Here is a 26,989-nt window from a genome sequence, read left to right on the forward strand (position 1 = left end):
CATTCAAAACATGTCCAAACCATAGAAGCAAGGATGTGCAAACCTTGTACACTGAAAACTATAAACCAAAGAAGACCTATAAAAGTAAAGATATCTTGTGTTTATGGATTTGAAAATGTAATATTGTTAAGTACAATACCACCTAAAATGATGTAATAGTTCACTATGATCTCTATAAAATCTCTATAAAAATCAATGATCTGTTTTGCAGAAATGAAAAAGCCAATTCTCAAATTCATATGAAATTACAAAAGCACAGGAAAAACTAAAATAATATTGAAAAAGGTAAATAAAATTGTAATACTCCTATTTAGCATTTTCAATACTAACTACAAAGCTACAATAATCAAAACAGTATGGTATGGTTAAGGATAGACCTAGACACCAATGGAATAGAACTGAGAGTCCTGAAATTAACCCATGTGTCTAAGGAAAATTTGTCTCTGTGAGAGTGTCAAGAACATTCACTAGGGAAAGGACAGTCTTTTAACAAGAGGTGCTGAGAAAACTGGATATTCGGAAGTAAGAGTGAAGTTGGATTTCTGCCACATGTGCTATATAGTCACGCGTTCATGTCTGTGGGCTCTGCACCCATCGGTTCAACCCTGGATCAAAACTAATCAGGAAATGAGCTGCATGAGCACCGAACATGTATTGGCTTTTTTCTCTTGGCATTATTCTCTATATAATGCAATATAATGAATATTGACTCGGGATTTACTTTTTTTTTTGTACTGGAGATTGAATTCAGAACCTTGTGCTTGCGAGGCATGTGGCAGAACCACTGAGCTAAATCTCTGGCCCTGGCATTTACTTTGTATTAGGCATTAATGTATGAACCAGAGGTGATTTAAACTATACAAGCAGTGAGTAGGTTATATGCAAGTACTGCACCACTTTTATGAGGGACTTAAGGATTCATGGATTGGATATCCACAAAGGTACTGCAACAAATCCCCATGGATACTGAGGGACAGGTGTATGTAAATTAACCTGCAATGAGAAACATATTTAATATAAAGAGCTTAAACCATAAAACAAAACAGGATAAAACATAGGAATAAATTTTCATGTACTGAAAGCTCCTGAATTGTTCACTTTAAATTGGATAATTTTTTCAATCTCTAGCATTGCAAAATAATACAAATAAATGATTAATTTAATATTTTGATTTTCCCTCAATAAAATAATTAAAAAAAAATGAACAGGACTCAATCAGATTAAGACTTTTTATTTTTTTCCCTGCAGCGTCCAAATACCCTTAACTGCTCACATAGCCTCATTGAGAAGAGTTCCTGCTCTGAATATGTTACAGGATCCTTACAACGGCCAAAAGAAGTGATGTGTTTGCCAGTCCTCAGGTACTTGTAAGGGCTCTACCAACATAGCTGAGGCTGGTTGCTGGCTGGCACTGGCAGCCCGGGGCCAGGCACCATGTTTTGTGCATTTGTTGGTTCATTCTCCTGCAAAAGGACATGGGCACAGAGGAGAGAATGGGGAATCAAGGAGGTGGAGAGACCCTCACAGAGGCCGGGGATGGAGCTCAGGTCTCTAACTCCAGACTCCCCAGACCCTTTCTGCCACAACATACACCCACTCCAACCACTCTCCCCATGCCTCACCTTTGCAATGACCTGTGTTAGCAGCAATCCTATGCAAATAGCAGTCATTATCTAAACTTTTCTGAATAATTGTGTTACTATATCACTCTTTTGTTGTCATTAACTGGATGTCACTCATGGTCAAGACTGTCCTCAACAGCAGCTGAGGTGCTTGGAAAGAACAAGAAATACACACAGAAGCTGCTTTATTATGAAAGACTGTAGCCTGAGCTGAAGAAAATCTTCCACACGAAACACAAATCTTGCAGATTGGATCATTGTCCTCACCTACCTCTCCTACTGTCCACCCTTAACCCTCAGCTCATACAGAAAGGCAGGTATGTGGGGGAGAGAAGCTGGGGAGTGCTAGAAAGGCAGGGAGCTTCCCCCAGACACTTTGCCTCTCTGTGAACTGCAGGGTGATAATAGTCATGGGATCTCTTGTGAGCCTACATATTTCAGGCTTGGTCTTGAGAACAGATCAGTTAATCTTATAACAGCTGTGTCAGGCATCTCCTCATACTACAGATACAACTGAGGGTCTGGAGATGTGATACATTCTTTTTTAAAAAATTTTATTTTATTGGTACATTTTAGGTATACAATATAATGAAATTCATCATTGGAAATTTTCACCTTTACATAATCTCTCTTGGTCCTTATTTTTCCCCCTTCTCCAGCCCTCCCTTCAACCCCTCCATCCCTCCCTATTTACAAAGACTTTATTTCCATATTTTCATTTTCTCATATTAATTCCATTCCCTTCTTTCCTTTCCCCTACCCCTCCCACTTCCCCTTCCCCTTTGCCTCTTTTCTTCCTATTTCACATTATCTATTATACATTTTAGTCCTTATTTACAATTTCAGTTTCTCATACTAGAGAAAATATTTGGTATTTACACATGTGTGTACTATTTATTTCACTTAAGAGTATGGCCTCAATATGCATCCATTTAGCTATAAATGTCTCTAATTTCTCATTTTTGATGGATGAGTAGTACTCCATTTTATAAAAAACCCACATTTTCTTTATCCAGTCTCCAGTTGATGGGCAATTGGACTGCTTCCAAATTTTAGCTATTACAAATTGTGCTGCTATGAACATGGGTGCACAAATATCACTGTGGTATGATTCTTTTAATTCTTTGGGGAAGATACCCAGCAGGGAAATAGCTGGGTCAAATGGGACTTCCAGTCCTAGTTCTTTCAGGTATCTCCATACTGATTTTCACAGTGGTTGCACCAGTCTGCACTCCCACCAGCAGTGGAGCAGGATTCCTCTTTCCCCACAGCCCCACCAGCATTTGTTATTGGTTGATTTCATGATAGCAGCCATTCCTTCTAGGGTGAGGCAGAATCTCAGTGTTGTTTTCATTTGCATTTCTCTAATGACCAGAGATGTTGAACACTTTTTCATATGTTTATTTGCTATTTCTTTCTTTTTTAAAAAAAAATATATTTATTGGTACATTTTAGGTACAAAATACATTTACACTCATCATTGGGTGTTTGTACCAGAACATGATGCATCTTAGTTTTTATTTTTACTCCCATTACCTGTGCAACCTTCACCCCCTCCACCCCCTCCACCTTTCCCTATCTACACAGAGTTTGATTCCATTTTTTTTCTCATAATTTTTTTCTTTCCCTTCTTCCCTTTCCCCTTTCCCCTCCACCATCCCCAAACCCTTGGACCTTTTCTTATTTCAAATTATCAGGTATTCATTTTAATCATTTTCATCCTTATTTACACTTTCAATTTCTCACAGAAGAGAAACTATTTGGTATTTACATGTGTGTAATATTTATTTCACTTAAGAGTATGGCCTCAATATGCATCCATTTAGCTATAAATGTCTCTAGTTTCTCATTCTTTATGGCTGAGTAGTACTCCATGTTATAAAAAAACCACATCTTCTTTTTCCAGTTTCCAGTTGATGGGCATTTGGGCTTTTTCCAAGCTTTAGCTATTACAAAATGTGCTGCTATAAACATAGGTGCACATATATCACTGTGGTATGATTCTTTTAATTCTTTGGGGAAGATTCCAAGTAGGGGAATAGCTGGGTCAAATGGGACCTCTAGTCCTAGTTATTTGAGGTATCACCATACTGATTTCCACAGTGGTTGCACCAGTCTGCACTCCCACTAACAATGGAGAAGGGTTCCATTCTCTCCACACCCCCACCAGAATTTGTTATTGGTTGATTTCTTGATAGCAGCCATTCTTTGTGGGGTGAGGTGGAATCTCAGTGTTGTTTTCATCTGCATCTCTCGAATGACCAGTGATGTTGAACATTTTTTCATATATTTATTTGCTGTTTTTACTTCTTTGTCTGAGAAATGTCTGTTCATTTCAGATGCCCATTTTTGAATTGGGTCTTTGAATTTGAGAGGTCTGATTTTTTTCAGTTCTTTGTATATTCTTGACAGTAGACCTTTGTCTGAGTTACAGCTGCTAAATATTTCTTCCCACATTGTAGGTTGTCTCTTAGCTCTGTTGGTAGTTTCTCTTGCAGTACAAAAGCTTTTTAATACGATGAGATCCCAGTTGTCGATTCTTTGTGCTAGCTCCCGTGCTACTGAAGGTTTGTTCATAAAGTCTTTTCCTATGCCAATGTCATCAAGAGTTCTACCTAACTTATCTTCCAGTTATTTGCTATTTCTATTTCTTTGTCTGAGAAATATCTGTTCATTTCAGATGCCCATTTTCAGATTGGGTGTTTAAATTTGGGAGGTCTGATCTTTTTAAGTTCTTTATAGAGTTGAGATAGTAGGCCTTTGTCTGAGGAACAGCGGGTGAAGCGTTTATCCCACATTGTGGGTTGTCTCTTCACCCTGCTGGTGGTTTCTCTTGCTGTGCAGAAGCTTTTTAGTAAGAAGAGATCCCACTTGTTGATTGTTTGTGCTAGTTCATGGGCAACTGAGGTTTTGCTCATAAAATCTTTTCCTACACCAATGTCCTCAAGAGTTCTACCTAACCTCTGTTCCAGCTGACTCAGCATTTCTATTTTAATATTTAGACCTTTAATCCATTTTGATTTTAGTTTAGTGCATGGTGAGAGATATAGGTCTAGTTTTAATCTTTGACAAGTTGAAACCCAATTTTTGCAGCACCATTTATTAAAGAGGCTATCTTTCCTCCAGTGAGGGTGTTTGGCTCCTTTATTGAAGATGAGATGGCTGAGTGTGAGTGGAGTTGTTTCAGCATCTTCTAATCTGTTCCACTGGTCCTCAGGTCGGTTTCTTTGCCAGTACCATGCTGTTTTTATCACAGTATCTTTGTAGTATAGTTGCAGGTTGGGGATTGTGATACCCTTTGCCATGTCTCTGTTACTTTGAATTGCTTTTGCTATTCTGGGTCTCTTCTTGTTCCAAATGAATTTTTGGATTGTTTTCTCAAGGTCCATGAAGTATCCTGCTGGGATTTCAATTGAGATTGCATTGAGTCTATATAGCAGTTTTGGAAATATGGCCATTTTCACTATGTTGATCCTTCCTACCCAGGAGCAAGGGATGTCTTTCCATTTTCTGATATCATCTTCAATCTCTCTTTTCAGAGTGCTATAGTTTTCAGAGAAGAGGTCTTTGATTTCTTTCGTTAGGTTGATTCCCTGGTATTTCAGTTTTTTTGATGGTATTGTGAAAGGAATTGTTTGCCCTATTTCTATCTCACTGAGTCTGTTGTTCATGTAGAGGAAAGCTATTGATTTTTGTGTGTTGGCCTTGTATCCAGCTCCTCTACTGAATTTGGTGATTAAGTCGAGAAGACTTTTGGTGGCATTCTTGGGGTCTTCTATATAGAGTATCATGTCATCTGCAAATAATGACAAGTTGACTTCTTCATTTCCTGTCTTTCTTCTTTTTATTTCTTTCTCTTGTCTAATTGCCATGGCTAATGTTTCCAAAACTATACTGAACAGGAGTGGTGATAGCAGAATCCTTGTCTTGTTCCTGATTTTAGTGTGAAGGATTTCAGTTTTTGACCATTTAGCATGATATTGGCTGTTGGTTTTTCATAGATGGCTTCTATTAGATTGAGGTAGAGACCATCTATTCCAATTTTTTGTAGAGTTTTTATCATAAATACATGTTGGATTTTGTCAAGTGCTTTTTCTGCATCTATGGAGATAATCATATGGTTTTTGTCCTTGGCTCTATTGATATAGTGTATTACATTGATTGATTTTTGTATATTGAACCATCCCTGCATCCCTGGGATGAATCCCACTTGATCAGGGTGTATGATCTTCTTGATGACCTTCTGCATTCTGTTTGCCATTATCTTATTAAGGATTTTTGCATCTGTGTTCATTAGTGAGATTGGCCTATAGTTCTCTTTTTCCATTGGGTCTTTCTCTGCTTTGGGGATCAAGGTGATCCTTGCTTCCAGGAATGAATTTGGGAGTATTGCTTCCCTTTCAGTTTCATTGAAGAGTTTAAACAGTAGTGGCAATAGTTCCTCACTAACTGTCTTGTAGAATTCAGCAGTGAAGCCAGCAGGGCCCAGGCTTTTCTTAGTTGATAAGTTTTTAATTACATTTTCAATTTCATTTGTTGATATTGGGTTGTTCAGAGTTTTTAGGTCTTCTTCGTTTAACTTTGGTAATTCATATGTATCTAGGAATCTGTACATTTCTTCTTTGTTTTCCATCTTATTGGCATATAGGTTCTGGAAGTAGGTATTGATGCTCCTCTGGATTTCTGCTGGGTCTGTTGTAGTTTCACCCTTTTCATTCCTAATTGCATGGATTTGGGCCTTTTCTTTCCTTTTTCTGACAAGGTTGGCTAAGGGTTTGTCAATTTTGTTGATTCTTTTGAAGAACCAACTCTTGGCTTCATTAATTTTTTGTGTTGTTCTCTTAGTCTCCATTGAATTGATTTCTGCTCTGATCTTTATAATTTCCTCCCTTGTACGAGCTTTGTGTTTGTCTTGCTCTTCTTTTTCTAGAAGCTTGAGGTTCAGCATCAAATTGTTTAACTGGGCTCGCTCTGTTTTCCTAATGTATGTGTTTCCCGCTATGAATTTCCCTCGTAAGACTGCTTTCATTGTGTCCCATAGATTTTGATATGTTGTATTGTCATTGTCATTTAACTGAAGGAACTGTCTGATTTCTTCTTTGATTTCCTCTGTGACCCATTGGTTATTCAGAAGTGTTTTGTTCAATTATCATGGGTTTATGAAGTTTTTTCGGTTTCTTTTGCTATGCATCTCCAATTTCCTCACACTATGGTCTGATAATATACAGGGGATAACTTCAATTCCTTTGCACTTACTTAAACATGTTCTCTGAGTGAGTATGTGGTCTATTCTGGAGAACAACCCTTGTGCAGCTGAGAAGAACATTTGTTCTGATTTTGTGGGGTGGAACACTGTAAACATCTGTTAAGTTCATTTGTTCAAGAGTTTGATTGAGTTCTAGTATTTCATTACTTATTTTTTGTCTAGTTGGTCTATCTATTTGTGACAGTGGGGTATTGAGGTCCCTCACTAAGATTGTATTAGTGTATATATGACTTTTCCTGTCTGTTAGTATTTGTTTTATATAGTTGGGCACACTATTGTTTGGTGCATAGATATTTATGATTGTAATCTCTTCCTCTTGGATTGTTCCCTTTACAAGGATGTAGTTTTCTTGTTTGTCTCTCTTAATCAGTGTTTGTTTGAAATTCACTTGATCTTCAAAGAGAACTCCTGCTTTTTTTCGCGTTCCCGTTACATGGAGTATTGTTTTCCACCGTTCAACTTTCAGTCTATGAGTTGCCTTTTGAATTAAGTGTGTTTCTTGCATGCAGCATCTTGTTGGATTTTGCTTCTTGATCCATTCTGCCAGTCTATTTCTTTTGATTGGTGAATCGAGACCATTAACATTGATGGTTATAACTGATACGTATTGACTTATCATGTCATGACTTTTTCTTTTTGTTAGATTCTCCCCCTTTCCATTTAATTTCTTGTCATGCCAGATGGGTTCATTCTGCTGTGTTTCCTGGGCTTGTGATCCTCATTGTCTGTTCCTAGGATGTTATGTAAAAGTTTTTGGAGTGCTGGTTTGGTATTCATGAAGTTCCTAAGGTGCGCTTTGTCATGAAAGTAACTTATTTCTCCATCAATTTTGAAAGATAGTTCTGCAGGGTACATCAATCTGGGTTGGAGGCTGTTTTCCTTTAGTGCTTGGAATAGGTCACTCCAAGATCTTCTTGACTTGAGGGTTTGCATTGAGAAGTCTGCTGTGATTCTGATGGGCGTTCCTTTGTATGTGATTTGTTTCTTTTCTCTAACTGCTTGTAGAACTTTGTTCTTCTGTTGAGTTTCTGGAATGTTAACAATTATATGCCTATGTGTAGATTTTTTTGATCAAGGCTATTTGGAGTCCTATATGCCTCACTTATCTGTATGTCAAGTTCTTTTCCCCTGCTTGGGAAGTTTTCTGCCATTACTTCTGTGAAGAGATTTTTATGTCATCTGCACTCTCGTTTCTTGACTCCAATCAATCTTATGTTATTCTTCTTTGCATCATCTAGCAGCTGCTGGATTGATTTCTCATGGTCCTTTACAATTTTGAAGCAATTTTTCTTTTCCTGGTTACTAATTGCAATCTTATCTTCTATATCTGAAATTCTGTCCTCACATTGGCTCATTCTGCTGTGTAGACTTTCATTGGAGTTTTTTGTCTTCTGGTAATCTTTTTGCATTTGTTTTATGAATTCCATTTGTTTCCTATGTTGGTATTCCAACATGTTTCTCAGCTCCTCTCTAGATTTATTAATCATGTTTTGCACTATGGGCACAATCTCTGCTGTTATCTGAGCAATTATTTCTGATTTCATTTTCTCCAAATCCTCTTTTGTTGCCCATTTAGGGAGTCCAGGTGGTTGATTATCAGAGTGTTCCATCTCATTTCCCTTTCAGGTTGCTGTAGGTGATCTGGAAGTGTGGCTTTTAGACTTGTTTATCTGTCTTCCCATTTTTATCCCGGGTGGGGGTGGAGTTCTGTTTATGCCAGAAGGTCTCACCTCTGATTTGGGAGCTGTGGGATGGCTGCTAGTAAGCCCCTTCCTCTGGGCTGGGAGCAGTGGGATCACTCTTTTATTTTATTTTATTTTTTAAGATGGTCTCACTTTCTAGGGCAGGCTGGCCTTGATCTCATCCTATAGTCTAGGCTGGCTTCCAAGTTGTAGTAATCCTCCTGCCTCAGTCTCCTGAGCACTGGGATTATAGTTTTTCACCACCGTGCTTGGCTTAGATTCTTTTTTGTTTGTTTGTTTTGCTGATTTTTGCTTTTTTTCCCACTGTGTAGTTCAGGTTGATCTTGAGCTCACTATGAAACTCAGGCTGGCCTAGAACTGGCAGTAATGCTCCTGCCTCACCCTAAGTACTGGGCCAGACCCTGGATTTTTACCTGGCAAGGTTGACGTAGGAGAGTTATAACTCCCAATCTGTTGTGTCAAGTTCATGTTCCCTGAAATTGAAGAGTGAATTCTAGTTTAATGGAGGTTAAGAGTAGAAAGATTTATTGATAGAGATATACAGGACACACTCAAGTGGGGAGTGTGTGTGCTCAAAGGAAAGAGGCACATACAATTGGGAGCTGTGGACTGGGAATAGGAATAGCTCCTGAGAGACAGGAGGGGTCCAATTGTGTGGCCTTCCCTCTTTTGTTTATTTATGTTTTGTGGTAGTGGGAATTGAGCCTAAGAAGTGCTAAGCTGAGCAGCCCTTTTTATTTTGATACAGGGTCTCACTAAATTCCCCAGGCTGGCCCTGAACTTGTAATTCTCCTGCCTCATATATTTTCATATACTCTTTAGTACCTAGAATTGTAGGCCTGTGCCACCATGTCTGCAGTGCTGTGCTATCTCACCAAAATTAACCTTCCTGTCTCCTCATGAAGTTGCCCTTGGTGGCTATAAACTTTGGATTAGATTCTATCAGCTTCAGATCGTTTCATTGAATGGTTGATTTTCCTGTTTTCTCCATTGCCCCTGATGGAAACTTGCTTTCTCTCTTGTTAGTGATTCAGTCTAACATTGTTGCTAGGTCTTGCATGACACAGAAAAGATAAATAACCATGTTTTGTGTGTATTTTGAGGCTGAAAGAGTTCATGAAATCCTCACTCCCCTGTCTTCTGTGCCCTCACCCCGTGTTGAGTAAATAGTGCTACGGAAAGCCTGGGCTGATCCCTCCACACATGACGAGAGCATTTCCTTTGAGCAGGGCTGGTGAACCTTTTAGAGATGGAGTGCCAAACTGCAACCCAAAACCGACTTATTTATTGCAAAGTGCCAATACTGCAATTAAACCGGAACACTGAGGTTTTGATTTAGAAAAAACCCTCATACATTAATATCTTTTGTCTTAAAAGAAAAGCACAATAACACGAGCATTCATTTATCAAACACTTTTGAAAGTTCAACAAAGTTTTTAAAATCAAGTAATGATATGACCTTTTAAAAATAAAAAATACACATTTCCACAGCTTTGTTTACTCTTGATGGTTTTATATGTCCATCTGCATTGGACAGTGAATTACCAAAGACTTAAAGTTTCTAGGTCCACTGAAATTGAATCTTCCTGCTAGCTTGAGTGGTGAAGCTGTACTTGTTTCTAGCTCTGCTCCCACATTCGTGTGTGGAATCCTGTTTCTGGACCAGGAAAGGTGGCCCTCTTTGGGACAGGTATTCACAATGAGCAATAGAACTGGATTGGAATATTACACCTCACCAGGAGATGTCGCTCTAACACGTAGCACACAAATAATAATTGCATGTGAACGGGAGAGAAAAGGCAGATTTGGTCAACATGCACATACAATTTTTAGGGTGAGAAAGAGATACTCAATATCTATTTATAATATTTCATTAATTCAGATATAGTCTATTATATAAATTATAATTTGTAATTATATAAGTTATATAGTCTATAAACTCACATTAATTTATAAATATCACTTTGGTTTCCACTCATATTTCACAGAGCAATTTTATTCAAGCTCTTCAATGCATTTTTCATAAGTGGATTTACTGTTACTATAGACATTTAAAGAGCTTTTATTGGAAATACTTTCAAGCTTACAGAAAAGCTGCAAGAATCTTGAGTATCCATATTCCCTTTACCTATTCACTTATTCACATTTTACTCCATCTGCTTATCAGTTATCCCCCTCATGCTATATATATATATATATCTACTTATCTATCCCTAAGTATTTTGTATGTCTTTCCTAAGGAAAGGGAATTCTCATATAGTCTTTAGTACAATGATCAATTTCAGTAAATGTAATTGCTTTCAAATCTGTTGTTTATATTCTGTCTTGGTCTGCTTTCTGTTGCTGTGGCTGAGTCCCACTGCTGGGGATGAAGCCCTCTGGAGTCGCAAGAACAAACTCACACCAAAATCCTAAGTCTCCACACAGCAAAATTTACTTCTGCAGAAGGGTGTGCAAAATCTCGAAAGTGAGGCAGCAAGCACAGTGGGTGGGCAGTCCGCCTTATGTTTGATTCCTCGCGCAGGGAGGGCTTTGTGCTTTGCCTCACTGGCTGAGGCTTGGGCCCACAACCATTTTCTTACTATATGCTAAGGCAATTTATGCCCAATGACATTGAGATATTCTAGGCACATTTGTGAGCCTGGAATTTGAATCTGGTGCTTCTAACTCTAACATGTAGGCCCTTTCCACTTTGCCTATTGTGTTTCTCATATTGGGATGTTCTGATTAAGTTTCCATAAACCAGTACTGACTCATTTATGAGATTCTGTCAAAGTTAATGCACTTAGAGTGAAGCTACTATGTGGTCCTCAAGCTCTGGCTTTGAACTTCTTGATGTTAAATTATTGGGATGAAGCTGAGAAAATTCCCATAGTGCATTGCTGTACTAGAATATATGAACCTAAGAAACTACAATAACTATAGACATAATTTTTATTAGCAAAATCAGCAATATATATTTTTCAATTTTCTAGGAGTATTTTGTTCCTGATTTCTAAGTCTCATTGCAATTACTAGTTAATAAAAATATGTTTTAATATGCTGGCAGAAAATTGATACTATTTCCAATCTGTGCCATGAAACAAATATAATGTGGGAGAAATTGAGGTCGCATTTCAGAAATGGAAAATGGATTTTTGAGAGTTCATATTATTACCAAGTGTAATTTTCTTATAATAAGTTTAACATTTGCTCAGTGCAAAACTCTGCTAGGGAAAATCGTTACTTTTGAAACAAAGTAGAGAAAGTTGTAGCCATTCTAAGATCTGACTATCCTAGAAGCCCTGTGTATTTAGGTCCAGCAGCCTGCACCTGCCTGGGGCCAGAGTGAGGTGCAGGTGCTTGTGCACCCGCTCAGGGCTGGTTTCTGAATGGGAAGTCTGGGTAGGTCTAGCGGGAAAGCTGTACCATCCCCACCCATGAGGCTGTCCTTTGCTTGGCACAGGGCTCACGACTTTGAATCCAAGCTTCTCCTTCCAGCAAGCTCCTTGCTCATGGGAATAGAGTGTGAAAAGCAGCAATTTTGTTTCTCGACACTGTGTTCTCTCCCTGTCTGTGCGTACAGATGGGACAAGTATACTTCTTGGTGACCTTTATGCTGGGCATGGTCATTTTACTTGGGCTAATATCAGGAATGAAAAAGGGAACACAATTACAGATTCTAAACCTGTTGAAAAGATTGTAAAAATATATGAACAACTTTATGGCAATAAATTTGATAATTTAAATGAAATACATTTCTAAGAAACAAAAGCATAGCTTACCAAAAATGACTGTGACATCTCTTCTCGGCCCTTTGGCTAAGATCAAGTGCAAAAATGACTGTCATGGTTAATCTTGATTGTCAGCTTGACCGGCATGAGAGATGCCTAGGAGGTTAGCAAAGCAGTCTGGGTGGGTCACAGGGGCATGACCTTGGGATAATATCGGGTCTCTGCCCCTTCTTCTCTGGCTCTTCCTTGCTCACTTTGCTTCCTGGAGGCTATTAGGTGAGTAGCTTTGCTCTGCCTTGCCCTTCACCTTGATATTCCTGCCTTGGAGCCAACTGACCATGCACTGAAACCCTGAAACTGTGAGCCAAAATAAACTCTCTCCCCCTCTTAAACTGTGTATTATCAAGTATATTGTCCCTGCAATGAGAACCTGACTAAAAGAATGACATGAAAAAATAGAAATTATATATTTTCCTATAGTGTTAAAAATTGAATTTTTACTCTAAATCTTTTTTTGGTCTGGGGATCAAACTCGGGTCCTTGCATTTGTAAGGCAGGTGGTGAAACCACTAAGCTAAATCCCTGGACTCTAAATCTTTTTTACAAAGACATCTCCAGGTTCTAACAGTTGTTCTGGTGAATGCTTTAAGACATTTTAAGAAGGAACAGCACAGCTATTACACAAATTCTTCCCTGAAATAAAGACGTGAGAATATTCACAATTAGTAAAATAAGATCGCAGTAAATATCATACAAATACTAGACAGGGACATTAAAATAAAGGACAACTGCAAGTCAATTTCACTCAGAAACATAGCTGCAAAAAGTTCTAAATAAAACATATTCCTAAAAGGAAAAGATATTAAGATTTTTTTTCCCTCAGGATAGTAATATCGGTGTAACATTGGGAAATTAATGTGATTTACCACATTATCTGATTAAAAGAGTATCATATATCTAAAATGATGCAGAAAATATCACTTGGTAAAGTCTCAATATACATTCATGACAAAAGCTCTTATCAAACCAGGAACAGGAGATTCCTTAATGTGATGAAAAATATCTTTAAAAAATAACTGTAGCAAAATCATACTTAAAAAAAATCATACTTAATGGTGAAATACTGAAACTTTCTTTTTGATATCACCAACAAGAAAGGATTGCTTGATGTCACCACTTCTACTCAGAGTTGTTCTGGAAATTCTAGCCAGTGAAATTAGGCAAGAAAAAAAAAAGAAATTAGTGTGGAAAGAGAATAAATCAAACTATCATTATTTGTAGATGTTATCATTGTGTATATAGTACATCAAAAATAATATATATTTAAAACAATTAGAATGAGTTATTGAAATGGTGGCAACACAAGTTTAATATATCAAAATTAATTTGTGTGTGTGTGTGTGTTTTTTGTACCAGGGATTGAACTTGGGACCTTGCACTTGCAAGGCAGGTGCCAGAACCACTGAGCTAAATCCCTTGCCCTGTCAAAATTAATTTGATTTCTACATACCAGCAAGAAAAAATTAAATTGAAATGTAAAAAATGATACCATTTATAATAGCAACCAAATCATAAATAACCAAGGTGTAAATAAAAAATTGCAAGATCCCTGCATGGAAAATTTCAAGATACTATTGAAGGAAATTGAAGATCTAAATAAATTGAAGGATATACTGTATTCATAGATTGGGAAATTCAATATATAAAAAAATCAAATCTATTGAAATTGATTCATAGATTTAATGTTATTGCATGAACAGAGTATCTCTAAAATTTGCTTGAAACTTCATACACCCCAGGACAGCCAAGACAGTCTTCAAAAAACAAACAAACAAAAACCAACAAAAACCTAAGAACATAAACTTTTGAATTGACTTTCCCAGGTATCACATTTGTTAAAATGCTATGGTAGCATTCAAAAATAGAAGAGAAGGCCAGTGGAAGAGGACAGAGTCTGGAGAGAGACCCCATGTTATACTGCTGGACTAATATGCAGATGACACTGACATGTGGTGGGAAAGTTGCACTTTTCAATAAATGATCTTGAGTATCCAAGGAAAATCCACCACAACCTCAGCACAACACACACAGAAATAACTGCACGGTATAAAAAACTAAAGTTCAAGTTGACTGCATATCTAGATTAGTCTCAGTAAGATGATAAATCTAAATAAAACTTATAGAATTGACCCCTTTATCATTATGTAACCAGCTTCTTTATTCCTGGCATTAGTCACTGTAATGGCTCGTGTCTAGATGTCCCCCCAAAACTTCATGGGGTCATAGATGGGGATTTTTCAGAGGTGATTGAATCTAGAGTATGTGACTGATTCATGGTGCAATGCTAGGATTAAGGGTGCTGGGATTAAGGGTTTGTGATTACTAAATCAGTCCACTGATTGGTTTGACACTACTCTAATCCTGGTAGCCTCGATACAATATAAGGGACAGAAAGAGGCTTGTTTTGTCCCTACTTACTTTTGCTGTCTTCTGCCCACCACGAACTGTTTCTCCTCTCCCATGTCCCTCTGCCATGCCACCTTGCCTTGGAGCCAGCCAACTATGGACTGAAACCTCTGCAAACTGTAAGGTAAATAAACCTTTCCTCCTTCAACTATGAGTGTTGGGTATTTTGTCTCAGCAGCAAGAAAAGATTACTTTGTAATCATAGCTCTAATCAAATTTACACAATTTTCTGCTCTTTTTTGGAAACAGTCTTGCTATGCATATCATGCTGGCCTTGGCCTTGAACTTGTGGTGATCCTCCTGCCTCAGCCTGCTGAGTGCTGGGACTATAGACCTGCATCACTATGCCCAGATTTCTGTCATTGTTTAATCAACAATTTGAGTATTATTTTCTGTTCTCTTGACTGTCTCCTCTCCATTAGGGACCCCAAGTATACACATATGCAAAGTGATTTAAAATTGTACTGTTGATGCCATTTCTTTTCTTCTCTCTTCTTTTTTCTCTTTGTGTATCATATTGAATAATTGCTTTTGGTGTGTCTCCAGGTCCACTAACATTTGATGTTCCAATGTATTTTTTCATCTTGCACATTGTAGTTTTCATTTCAAGGAGACCTTTTTCATTCTTTCGTATATCTTCATACTTACACTCAATTTCATTACCTGTAATATGCACTTCTAGTAACCACTTTAATGTTTTGTCTACCCTATGAACTCTGGCCACCTCCTCCAACTCTTATCTCTGTCTCATCAGTGTCTTCCTTGAGCACCCCTTCCTGGGCCAAGCTCCAGAGTGCTGCTGCCATAGGGACCCTGGGAAGTCTGGGTTGATGATGCATTTTTTTCAGAGAAATATTCCTGTTTCTGTAATGGTTTCCATTCAGAGTAGACAGGGAAACAAATCCTGTGAACATCCAGAATTACATCCTGGAGACACTTCAGAAGGTATGTGTCCAGGGGAATTCTCTAAGAGTCCTTGTGCACACCAAAATTGGGCATTGATTTTTAAAAAATCCACTTATAAGCAAATTTATGTCAGGGAAACACATTTTATTTTGTGAATAGCAAGTCTGTTGTGTAATGCACTGTGCTATGTACTTGAGATGGCTGGAACATCACTAGGCCTTATAATTTCTCAGAACCATCGTCACCTTATGGGGCCACTATCATACATGTGCCTATTGCTATATGAAATGTTGTATAATGCATGACTGTATATATTGAGTGTAGACTGTGTGTCAGGGACATAGGACATGGTTTTTGTTTTCAAAATAGTCATAATCTACTGTGAAATATAGACAAGAAAATAGAATACTGGGTGGCAGGCTCTGTCTTAGAAAGGTGTAATAAGGGCCTGATTTGACTTCTCCTTATTGGCTCTTCATTTCCTGTGCATACAGTCACTAATATTTGTCAACAACCTGGTAGAAGCTAGGTAGCATCTCCACTCAACAGAGAAGAGATGTAGCCCTGTGAGTTGCTATAATCATTTGTAGATAATATGATTATTTACTGAGGGAGCCCAAGAGAAACAATTGAGCAACTTATTAGAAATAATGATAGTCAATGACATGTTTGTTCTTAGGTAGGATTGTTTGACTGAGAGTAACAGAGAATCTCCAAATAATGTTTTATATAAGTTAGAGAAATACACAGAACTTATATGAAGAAAACAGACAACTTAACCAAGGGACATAAAAAAGAACCAAGCATTAGTAATATAATATTGTGTATAATATATTTAACACATAAATTTATCACAATATCAAACACAGTATTGGGATTATTTTGAATTTGCAAAGATAAATTCATCTGGAGAAGGCAGCAATATGAAAGTAAATGAGACAATGTTGAAAAAAAATTTCATGAAGGAGACATATCTTCTCAGATACTGAAATGCCTTCTAAAGCCACCATCAATAAAATAGTGTTTGTGGAATAGAAACAAACAATATACCCCTTACGATGACTACAGAGTCAAAATATGTGTGTTCATCATATAGATAAAATATAAATTTATTTATTATGTACACACACACATACACGCACACAATGAATGATAGAGCTTGCATTTTAAACCAGTAGGTAGAGTATGCATTGTCCCATATTGGGAAAATTGGCTCAACACGGGAATATGAAGCTATACATCACATCACATTCCAAAATGAATTCTAGATGGAGTAAAGATTCATGTGTAAAAATTAAAACAGATATTTGAAGAGGTTATACAGGTGAATATTTTATATAACCTGTGTCAGGATGAATTTTTCTAACACAACATCAAAACATAAAAATATGGTAAGATTTAAGTATATAAAAATCTTAAAAAGTTTTTTCCTCAAAAATTATCACAAAGCTCTTGGAGCACTATACCACTGCCCCTGAGCACCAAGGAGCACAGCCCCCCTAGCACTGAGGAGGTGGGAGGGTGAGGAGGGGCACCAGCAGCACCAACCCCACAGCTGTGCTGAGCCACTACCTGGATCCACACCGCAGAGGTGCAGGGGGTCAGAAAGGACATTGTTCTGAGTTCTAGAACATAGAGCAGAAGTGAACAACAGAAAGAAGGCCTCTCTGAGGCTCCTTGATGAAAATTGAAGCCCACTGGAAAAGTGAAAAAAAAATCTCTGCAATAAAGGCACACCAGACCACCTTAGTTGGTAAGTTGGAGGGATAACCACCTTCCGTCAGAATCTGGACTATCTCCAGGGAAAGGGCAGCTGGAACCTGCAGTAGAACCTTGCAGAGTTCAACCCAGCAGGAGGTCAGGGAGCTCAATTTGGGCCATGCAGCCAGAAATCAGCCTGAATCTCAGGGGATTGCTGCTGGCTTGCTGAGACTAATTGATTTAGATCTGCACACTGCTGCCCACATTGTCTATTGTGACAGCAGAAACATACCCTGATGGAGTTCTTCTATTTTTATTTTTATGTTTTATTTTCAAGGTTATTTTTTCCCTCTTATTTTTAATATTTTTCTTTTTCAGTTAATTTTTAATTTTTTCTTCTTTTTTTCTTTTCTTTCTCTCTCTCTCTCCTGTTCTTTCTCCCATGTTGTTCTTCATCTCTCTCCCTTTTTGTTCATGTTACTGTCCTAATTCAGATTAATTTTTCTTTCTTTTTCTTTTCTTCTCTCTTTTTTCTTCTCTCAATTGTCATTAGTTTTAAAAGAAAGTGAATACAGTTTCTAGCTTCTCTATTGCTGTTAGGTTATGTTCTTGTCTTTCTTTCATTTTGTCTTTTCCTCTTGTCTTCAACAGTTTCCTAGAGTTTGCATGATCTTCTTGCATCCTCTGACCTCACTTCTAACCTTTCCCTATCCTTCTACCTATCTATCCCTCCCTCCCTAACTCCTTCTAAGCCCCCATCCTGAAGGGTAAAGTTGCTATATTGAAGCATTTATTCACTATAAACATATTTTGGGCTGGTCCTCAATTTTGATTTAATTCACATGCTTAAAGGTGATAGATTAATAACTACCACAAATTGTGATTTTCTAAGCTGTGCTTGATGCTATTGTTGCTGCTGATTTTATCACTTGAACTAAGATGTGATTGATCTAATCAGTTGTCCTTTCTGGTATACTGAAAATGAGATTGACTAAGAGTCATTGGAGACTCAAAACTTAAAGACCAACTGTATCTGGAAAACACCTCTGAGAAGCAATCAATCTATAAGGGTTCTAAATACAAGCAACAAAGATACTTACAATAAGGAATATTGAAGTATCAACCCAGGAATTAAACCAAAAACAGCACCAACAACAAAAATAGAAATGAGAAGACACCTAAGCAAGGCACAAACCCAGACTTCCAGGTCACCAAAAGCAGAAGGAGAAACGAGGTGGAAAAATCTGATAATCAACCACCTGGACACCCTGAACTGATAGCACAGGAAATAACAAAAGAGATGAATGAGGCTCTAGAAAAATTCAAAACAAAAATAATTCTCCAGATAACTACAGAGATGGTGAGCAGAATGAAAGACATGATTAGAGACTCTAGAACAGAAACTTAAAAATATAGATGAGCTCAGGACCATGATGGAAGCCATGAATGCCCAGCATAGGAGAGAAATGGAAACCATGAATGCCCAACATAGGAAAGAAATGGAATCCATGAAACAGATTCAAACAGATATCCAGAAGATTAAAAACTCTATTGAAAGAATTCACAGCAGTATGAGCCAATATGAAGACAGAATTTCAGATATAGAAGACAGGATTGCAGTCAGTGTTCATGAAAAGAGAGATCTTTTAAAAATAGTAAGGGACCATGAGAAATCAGTCCAGCAGCTGCTGGATGCAAAGAAGAATAACATAAGACTGATAGGAGTCCACAAAAAAGCAGGAGAAAGTACAAATGATATAAAAAACCGTTCACAGAATTAATGATAGAAAAATTCCCAAACAGAGTGAAAGAATTTGACATACAGATAAGTGAGGCATATAGGACTCCAACTAGCCATGATCCAAAAAAAAAAGTCTACACCTAGACATATAATAATCAAGATCCTGGATATGAAAAAATATTCAACATCACTGGTCATTGGAGAGATGCAAATGAAAACAACACTGAGATTCCACCTCACCCCAGAAAGAAGGGCTGCCATCGTGAAATCAATAACAAATGTTGGCAGGGCTGTAGGGAAAGAGGTGGGAGTGTAGACTCTTGCAACTACTGTGGAAATCAGTATGGAGATACCCCAAAGAACTAGGACTGGAAGTCCCATTTGACCCAGCTATTTCCTCCTGGGTATCTCCCCCAAAGAATTAGAAGAATCATACCACAGTGATATATGTGCACCCATGTTCATAGTAACACAATTCATGATAGTTAAAACTTGAAACAACCCAGTTTCCCATCAACTAGAGACTGGATAAAGCAAATATGCTTTTTTAAATAAAATGGAGTATTACTCAGCCATAGAGAATGAGAAACTAGAGAAATGTATAACTAAATGGATGCACATTGAGGCAATACTCTTAAGTGAAATAAATAGGACACACGTGTAAATATCAAATAGTTTCTCTAGTGTGAGAAACTGAAAGTGTAAATAAGGACTAAAAGGTATATTAGATAATGTGAAATAGGAAGAAAAGGTGCAAAGGAGAAGGGGAAATGGGAGGGGTAGGGAAAAAGAAAGAAGGAAGTGGATTTTAATATAAGAAAAAGAAAAAATGGAAACAAAGTCTTTGTAAATAAGGTAGTATGGAGGGGTTGAAGGGAGGACAGGGGAATGGGGAAAAAGATAAGAACCAAGACGGATTATGTAAAGGTGCAAATTTCCAATGATAAATGTCATTATATTGTATACTTTAAATGTACCAATATAATTAATAAAAAAAGAGAAAAAAATAATCAAGATCCCACAAACTCAACAGAAGAATAAAATACTATAAGCAGTTAGAGAAAAGAAACAAATCACATACAAATGAAGGCCCACCAGAATCACAGCAGACTTTTCAACACAAACCCTCAAGTCAAGGAGAGCATGGAGTGAAGTATTTCAAGACCTAAAAGAAAACAACCTCCAACCTAGACTGATGTATCCTGCAAAATTATCTTTCAAAATTGATGGGGAAATATGATATTTCCATGACAAAGAATACCTGAGAAACTTTATGAATACCAAACCAGCACTCCAAAAATTCTAAACAATGTCCTAGAAAAAGGCAATGAAGGTCACAACTCCATGAGGCCCAACAGAAGAAACCCACCAGGCAAGGCAAGAAATTAAAGGAAGAGTGGGAAAATAAAAAATAAAAGAGCTATCAGCAGGAAAATAACATGACAAGGATAAGTCACTACATATCAGTTATAACCATGTCAGTCATAATGCAAATGGCCTCAATTCACTAATCAAAAGAAATAGACTGGCAGAACGGATTAAGAAGCAAAATCCAACAATATGCTATATACAAGAAACACACCTAGTTCAAAAAGAAACTCATAGACTGAAAGTGAAAGCATGGAAAACAGTTCTCCATGTGACAGGAGCCCAGAAAAAAGCAGGGGTAGCTATCTTATTTGCATACCAAGTAGATGTTCTAGTGCCATTTGCTGAAAACAGTATCTATTCCTCGGCTCTTGAATTGAGTTTATATTCTATAAAATGTTAATGTCAAATAATCTTTCAAAACTCAGTGGACCATATATGTGTGGTTCTATTTCTAGATTCCCTGTTTTATTCAAATGATCTATATGTCTCTCCTTACACCAACACTGCCTTGATTACTGTAGCTTTAGAAGAAGTCTTAAAAGTAGGTACTAAACGCCTTCCAACACTTTTGTTTTTAACTTTTCTAGGTCCTTTGTACTCCTACATAACTTTTAAATTTCTATATCCAATTCTTCACTTATAGCAAGTATACACAGACCTGAACTTTTATATATACCTTGTGTTTTTTAATCCTGCTAAATTCAAATACAAGTTCCAGGGGCTCCTAGAGGTTTCTTAGTATTTTCTTTGTAGATGATCATTTCATCTACATATAAAGATTTTACTTCTACCTTGCCAATCCTATCCTAATTGTGTCATTTTATTGCCAGACTATTTTGGTAGGGACTAGGTTTCAAAGTTTAATGGACAGATAAAGAGTAAGCATATCTGCCCTTGTTCCCCACCTTAAGGAGAAAGCATTGTATCTTCTCCATTCATATAAGGTGTTCTCACTGGAAGTATGGAGTACATGTCTTTAATCTGTTGAGAAGTTTCTGTTCTACTTCTAGTCTCCTGATAGCTTTTACATGAACAGCTATAGAATTTAGTCCAATACTTTTTCTGCAACTAGTGATAGGATCATATGGCTTTTTCCTTTCCTCTGTTAAAATGATGACTTTTGGGGGGTGGATCTTCCAATGCTGAACCAACACTACCATCCCTATAACAAAACCACTTTCTACATCCTGCCAGATCTGACTTCTAATAGTTTGTTTTGTTAAACAAATTTCTTTTCTTTTCTTTTTCTTTTTTTTGGTACCGGGGATCGAACTCAGGTCCTTGTGCTTGCCCAGTAGGCAATGAAACCACTGAGCTAAATCTCCGGCCCAACAAATTTCTATCTATGTTCATACTTTTTCTTCTATTATCTTTATCCAGTTTTAGGATTAGCACAACGTTGACTTCCGAAAATGAGGGGAGAAGTGCTCCTTCTTTTTTCTGCTTTAATTGTTTGATATAATTTATCAGTTAAAATGTATATGAGCCTGCTGTTGTCATATAGGTAGGTTTTCAAGCTAGGAATATACTTTCTTTAATAGGTGCTATTCAATTTTATATTTCCTCCAGAGTTAGTTTCATTAATTTGTCTTCCAAGGTACTTCTTAGAAGTTGTCAAATTTATTTCAAAACAGATTTTTGAAACAGGCTTTCTATATCCTTTTAAATTCTGTAAAATCTGTGGTAATGTCTCCTAGATCTTGATATTGTAATTTAAAAAATGTATAGTTGATATTGTGTAACAGGAAGACAAGGTCTAAAGGAACAGGGGAAGTGGGAGGGGTAGGGGAAAGGAAAAAAGGGAAAAGAAAAAATATGAGAAAAGGAAAAAAATGGCAACAAATTCTTTGCAAATAGGGAAGGGTGGAGGGGGTGAAGGCAGGGCAAGGGAAGGGGAAAAAAATAAGAACCAAGATACTCATGTAATGGTACAAGATCCCAATGATGACTGTAACTGTATTTTATACCTAAAATGTACCAATAAACTTAATGGGAAAAAAACCAGATACAAAGTTTATGGAAAGGAAGACATTTTATTGGACACTTTATTACCAAGGGGGAAAAGGAAGGGAGATAGCTACCCTGGTAAATCAGAGTAGAGGGCTCCAGAAAAATGGAGGACCTGAGAGCCCTTTGTTCTCAGCTGTTTTTATTGGGTGCTAGGCCCCTCCCCCTACTTAGAATTTATCGCAGACTGATTGGTTTCTTGGGCTGTCGTAGATGGATTCCAGGCCCCAAGACCCTGAAGCCTCTGTGTCATCATCTACATGCATATTTTTAAGTGGTCTTTACTTGAATTTCTTTGTTCTGTCAGACTCTATTCCTAGAATTTATGAGTTAGTTAAAAGGGACCTTACATACAAGGTCAAGCTAGCAATTAAATAAAGGGAAACATAGTGAGAAACTATCCATCTATATCTATATATAATCTATATCTATATTTATATACTAAATAAGAGCTGTCTTTTAAGTGTGTCTGCCCCTTGTCTCCTTTAAGGTGGGGAGGGGTGGCTAGGCTAACTTGGTTAGGGCACCTGCCTGGTTTATCACTTTCCTCTCCTTTTGTTAATTGCTCCCTCAGTAAAGTTTTAACTCTTTCTAATCAGGATTAGTTAGAAAGCCCAATGGGCCATTCCCCATTTTATAGAGATTTTCCCCCTCTGAAACATCCATCCAACTGATGTTGGGGAAAATGAGCAGTGATTAATCTAGCTACTTCTAGCTGAGTGAAGGCACTGTCAGGGGGCAGTGAATGGAAGTCTTTAGCAGTGAGGGTGGTCTGATCCTCAGCAGAAAACAGTCTGGCACCTTTACCATGGGTTATCTGTATGATCACTTGGAGTTTGACAGCCTCTAGGTAAGAATAAACAAACTTTACCAAGAGATTAAAGTACACATGATTGAAGCATGAGCACTAGAATGGAAAGCCAGTTGGGGAAAGAGCCATGTCTAGATATTGTCCTTAGGGGATTGGAGTAGCAATTGCACCCAGCTGGCTCTTAGACTTATGTATAGGTGTAGCTGGAAACCACCAGTGGGGGTCAGTGATTAGAGACCTCTTTTTATGTCCAGCTTATATTGTTATCATTTTTATGCCTTTGATTGTATTCCTCTGCTGGATGTTTAAGACCAAGTTAAAGTGAGACCTGTGTTAATCGAGATTAACCTCTTGTTATATTTATAAATCAAGGTCAGTTAAATCTCCTCAGGTATTACTTTTGGAGCCATGAACTAAGCCTCTCAGCTCCTCTGTCAGTGTCAGCTGTCAGGATAGGTCATGGCCTTGCTTGACCATGTGACTTCTCATGGAATCACAGGACACATTTCCCTCTCTAGTGACCCTCCTTTTTAACCCACTGGTTGGTTCCTGTCCTCTGGGGACATGTTCTCTGCTCAGGAGTTTGGGTGACTCACTAGAGTTGTAGGATCCTGTAGAAAATGTCCCCTTATATCTTGAGTCCTTGTTGACTATGGAGGGCCAGGGCCAAAATATTGGCTGTCCTCTTAGCCCAATTAGTTTTCTAGCTCAATTGTTGAACACCCAGGAGGTCACTAGGTTTAATTTTATGATTTTATCTGGATATCAAGCACCTCGAAGTATACAGTATGACCAGGGAGCTGTTATTTCCTTTTATAAACTGTATCCTCTATAATCTCTTCAACATTCTTTAGCCTTCTAGTTTTTGCTGCCATCCCTTTCTTCACTTTTTTTCTTTTTTTCATCCTGGTAGGGGAAAAAACCCCATCACACAAAACCCTCTCACATCAAAAATACATCTTCATAACAAACCTTCTAGTCAGCCATCCCTATCCAATTATAGCATATTAAATGACAGAAAGAGACTTTCATTTAAATTTGTCATTCTTTGATAGAATGTTGTGAAGAAGAATGCATCTGTTCATTGATGCACCTTATGGGTTCTTAATATTAAACCTTTAAATTCTAGAGTGACACTGTCTAGAATGCACAATATTTGAACATTTTCAAGTGTTGTAACACATACATAATGTATACATCACATAAAGCCTTGAAAAAGTATCATCTGACTGGTGATCTCATGCTGTATTGACATATACATCTTATCACAAGTAACTGGCAAACAAGTAAGGGAAAGCCAGATGTTTGAGCCTAAAAGACAAGTTTATTGCCATAAGCAACCCCAGCCTGGAAATCACCAGTGTGATCAGATGTTTTTCAGTTTTGCATCCTTGAAGACCATACACTTGGAAAACATGAATACATTTAATATACCATGAAATCAGCAATAATGAGTGTCACAGCTACATAGCAATCTTTGTGCACATCTACTTAGTTTTCTATTATTTTACTCTTAAAACAAAAATTAGACTCCCTTTAATAAGTTTTACAGTGTGTTACTACATGGGCAAGAATCAAAAGACATCCTTAAAGCTCCTGTATATCCAGAAAACGGTGTTTATGTCCAACACACTATCTGGGGCAATGTCCCAGGAAGAATTTCTTTTTTCCCTACCTTTGTTTCATTAGGTATAGAATTTTTATTCCTCCTTTTTGGTTGGTCCCCTTAACTGAGTTTGTCTTAACCCCTTCTAATGGAGGTTTTATGTGCACCCTGAGAGTAAAGCCCTCTCTTTTAAACTTTAGAGATTAAATTTTTGGAAGAAGAAAAGGACTGAGTGAAAGGATCTTCTCACATCTCTGCACATCTCCCAATTCAGGAGATTTCTCAGTTCCAAGGCCAAGGTGGGGGAAGAAGGCGTCAAGGCTCTAACCTGCCCTGCCCTACAACAGCCTGTCACAAGCCCCAATCTGCTGCAGGTTTCTACCTGTGACATTTTTTATTCCTGCCTGGCCTTTAAGAAAAGGACAGGGCATCTTTTTTCTTATCAGGAGGTCCAATTGAAGCCTCTACCACCCATTCTGCCTCTCTACCACCTTCGAGATTCATCTATACTATATCTATGTATGGATGAGGGTCTAGTGTCCCCAAGAGTCTTTCTTTTCCGGGAATTGTTTCCAGTAATAGTGACACTTAGCCTCCTCCACTGCAATGGGGGTTTTTTGTGCACCCTGATTTTTTTCTCTGTGCATTTAACCCCCATCTAGGGTACATCTCAGCCATACATTTGACTTCTGAAAATGTTTTGACCATGAATAGAATCATTACTCAATGTACAAGTGTGACTGATCTATAAAACAAAATGCCCCTTTAATCAAAGCTCTTAAAGCTCAGTATAAGTAAACAAGGGCTTATGGAAGAAAACATGAGAAACCATCCTAGTAGAATACAGAACTTTTTCTTTTTTTTTTGTATCGGGGATTGAACTCAGGACCTTGTGCTTCAGAAGTTTTTCTTTTTAATATAGTTTTGTAAATTTAACCAAGGGCATCCTTTAAAAAGAAAACCTCATTATTTTATTTATAAAGATCTTAACCTTTTTGTGACAGCCAATGAGAGTATATTACAATAATATATTTGGCAATGTTTGTTGGGGTATGTCTCCCATAAGACTATGGAAACTACTGGGGGTTCCATCAGTGAATAAAAACTGAAATAAATTTGATTTCAGGCAGCTGCTCTTTTATTCACCAAATTTAGTCTTGTTCAGCAGTTTTCTCAAGCCCAAGGGGGTCCCCACTCAGTAATCTTAACAATTTTTCCAGATGACTTATGAGAGCTAGATTATGACAGTTAACGCATTATTTTTGACCAATGAAAGATTCTTAAGTTATTGTATACAGACAACAACAAGCATTGTATTTATAAAACCAATTTTTGGTATCATTTTGATTGGCTGACAACCTGGGTAGAAGCATGTTCTTATCTATTTATAAGCCATTTTAAATTATATTTTGTTGTTGTTGTTACTGTTGTTGTTTTTTGAGACAAGGTCTTGCTCTGTAGTTCATGCTGGGCTTGAATTCACTATGCATCACTGGCTGGCCTTGAACTTTTGATCCTCTTGCCTTAGCCTTTTGAGTGCTGGTTTTACAGGCATGCACAACCATGCCTGGCAAGCCAACTTAAATTGTAGACCTGAATGTTTTAATAAGTTTTTAAAGAAACCCTAAAAACAATTCTCAATGAAAATCTCAAAAAGAGCCCCGCCCCCCCCAATGTTGTTGAGCTCAAACAAAGCAGCTGCGGGTGCTGTAACCAGTTATTAGCAGAGATTGAACAGACAGACAAGCACCCATAAAACAATTGCTTTTAAACCAGAGTGCACTCAGATATACAGGCCATGGCATCTTTTATGACTAATCAGGCAAAAACTATTATTTTAGTTCATGACATAACCCATGTATGGGACCATCACCACCCGTCTCTCTGTTCCCTCCCCCTGAGTCACAGGGTCAGATGAGCAGTGGTGGCTGCAGCTTCACTCAGCTGCAAGTGAAGGAAAAATGGGAATGTGAAGGCCTCTCTGGCTGTGGCTGCTGCCACGGCTGGCTCTGCTTCTGCTGTCACCTCTGCCACCACAGAGGTCAACACCGAATCTGAGCAATGAATTTGATTTAG

The 26,989-nt window shown here is 37.7% G+C and overlaps 1 long non-coding RNA gene across 1 annotated transcript in view; it reads left to right on the forward strand.

Annotated features, from left to right (window-relative positions):
• The first annotated feature begins 1,249 nt into the window (after nt 1–1,249).
• Nucleotides 1,250–26,989, forward strand: part of LOC110344279 (uncharacterized) — a 42,058-nt gene continuing 16,318 nt past the window's right edge. The window contains exon 1 of the long non-coding RNA XR_015446440.1: nt 1,250–1,361. This is a non-coding gene — a long non-coding RNA (uncharacterized LOC110344279). The remainder of the gene's footprint in view (nt 1,362–26,989) is intronic.

This window comes from Heterocephalus glaber, unplaced genomic scaffold, assembly GCF_053883595.1.
Source record: "Heterocephalus glaber isolate CG9 unplaced genomic scaffold, H.glaber_assembly_v1.0 deba00000347, whole genome shotgun sequence".
Classification (NCBI taxonomy): domain Eukaryota; kingdom Metazoa; phylum Chordata; class Mammalia; order Rodentia; family Bathyergidae; genus Heterocephalus; species Heterocephalus glaber.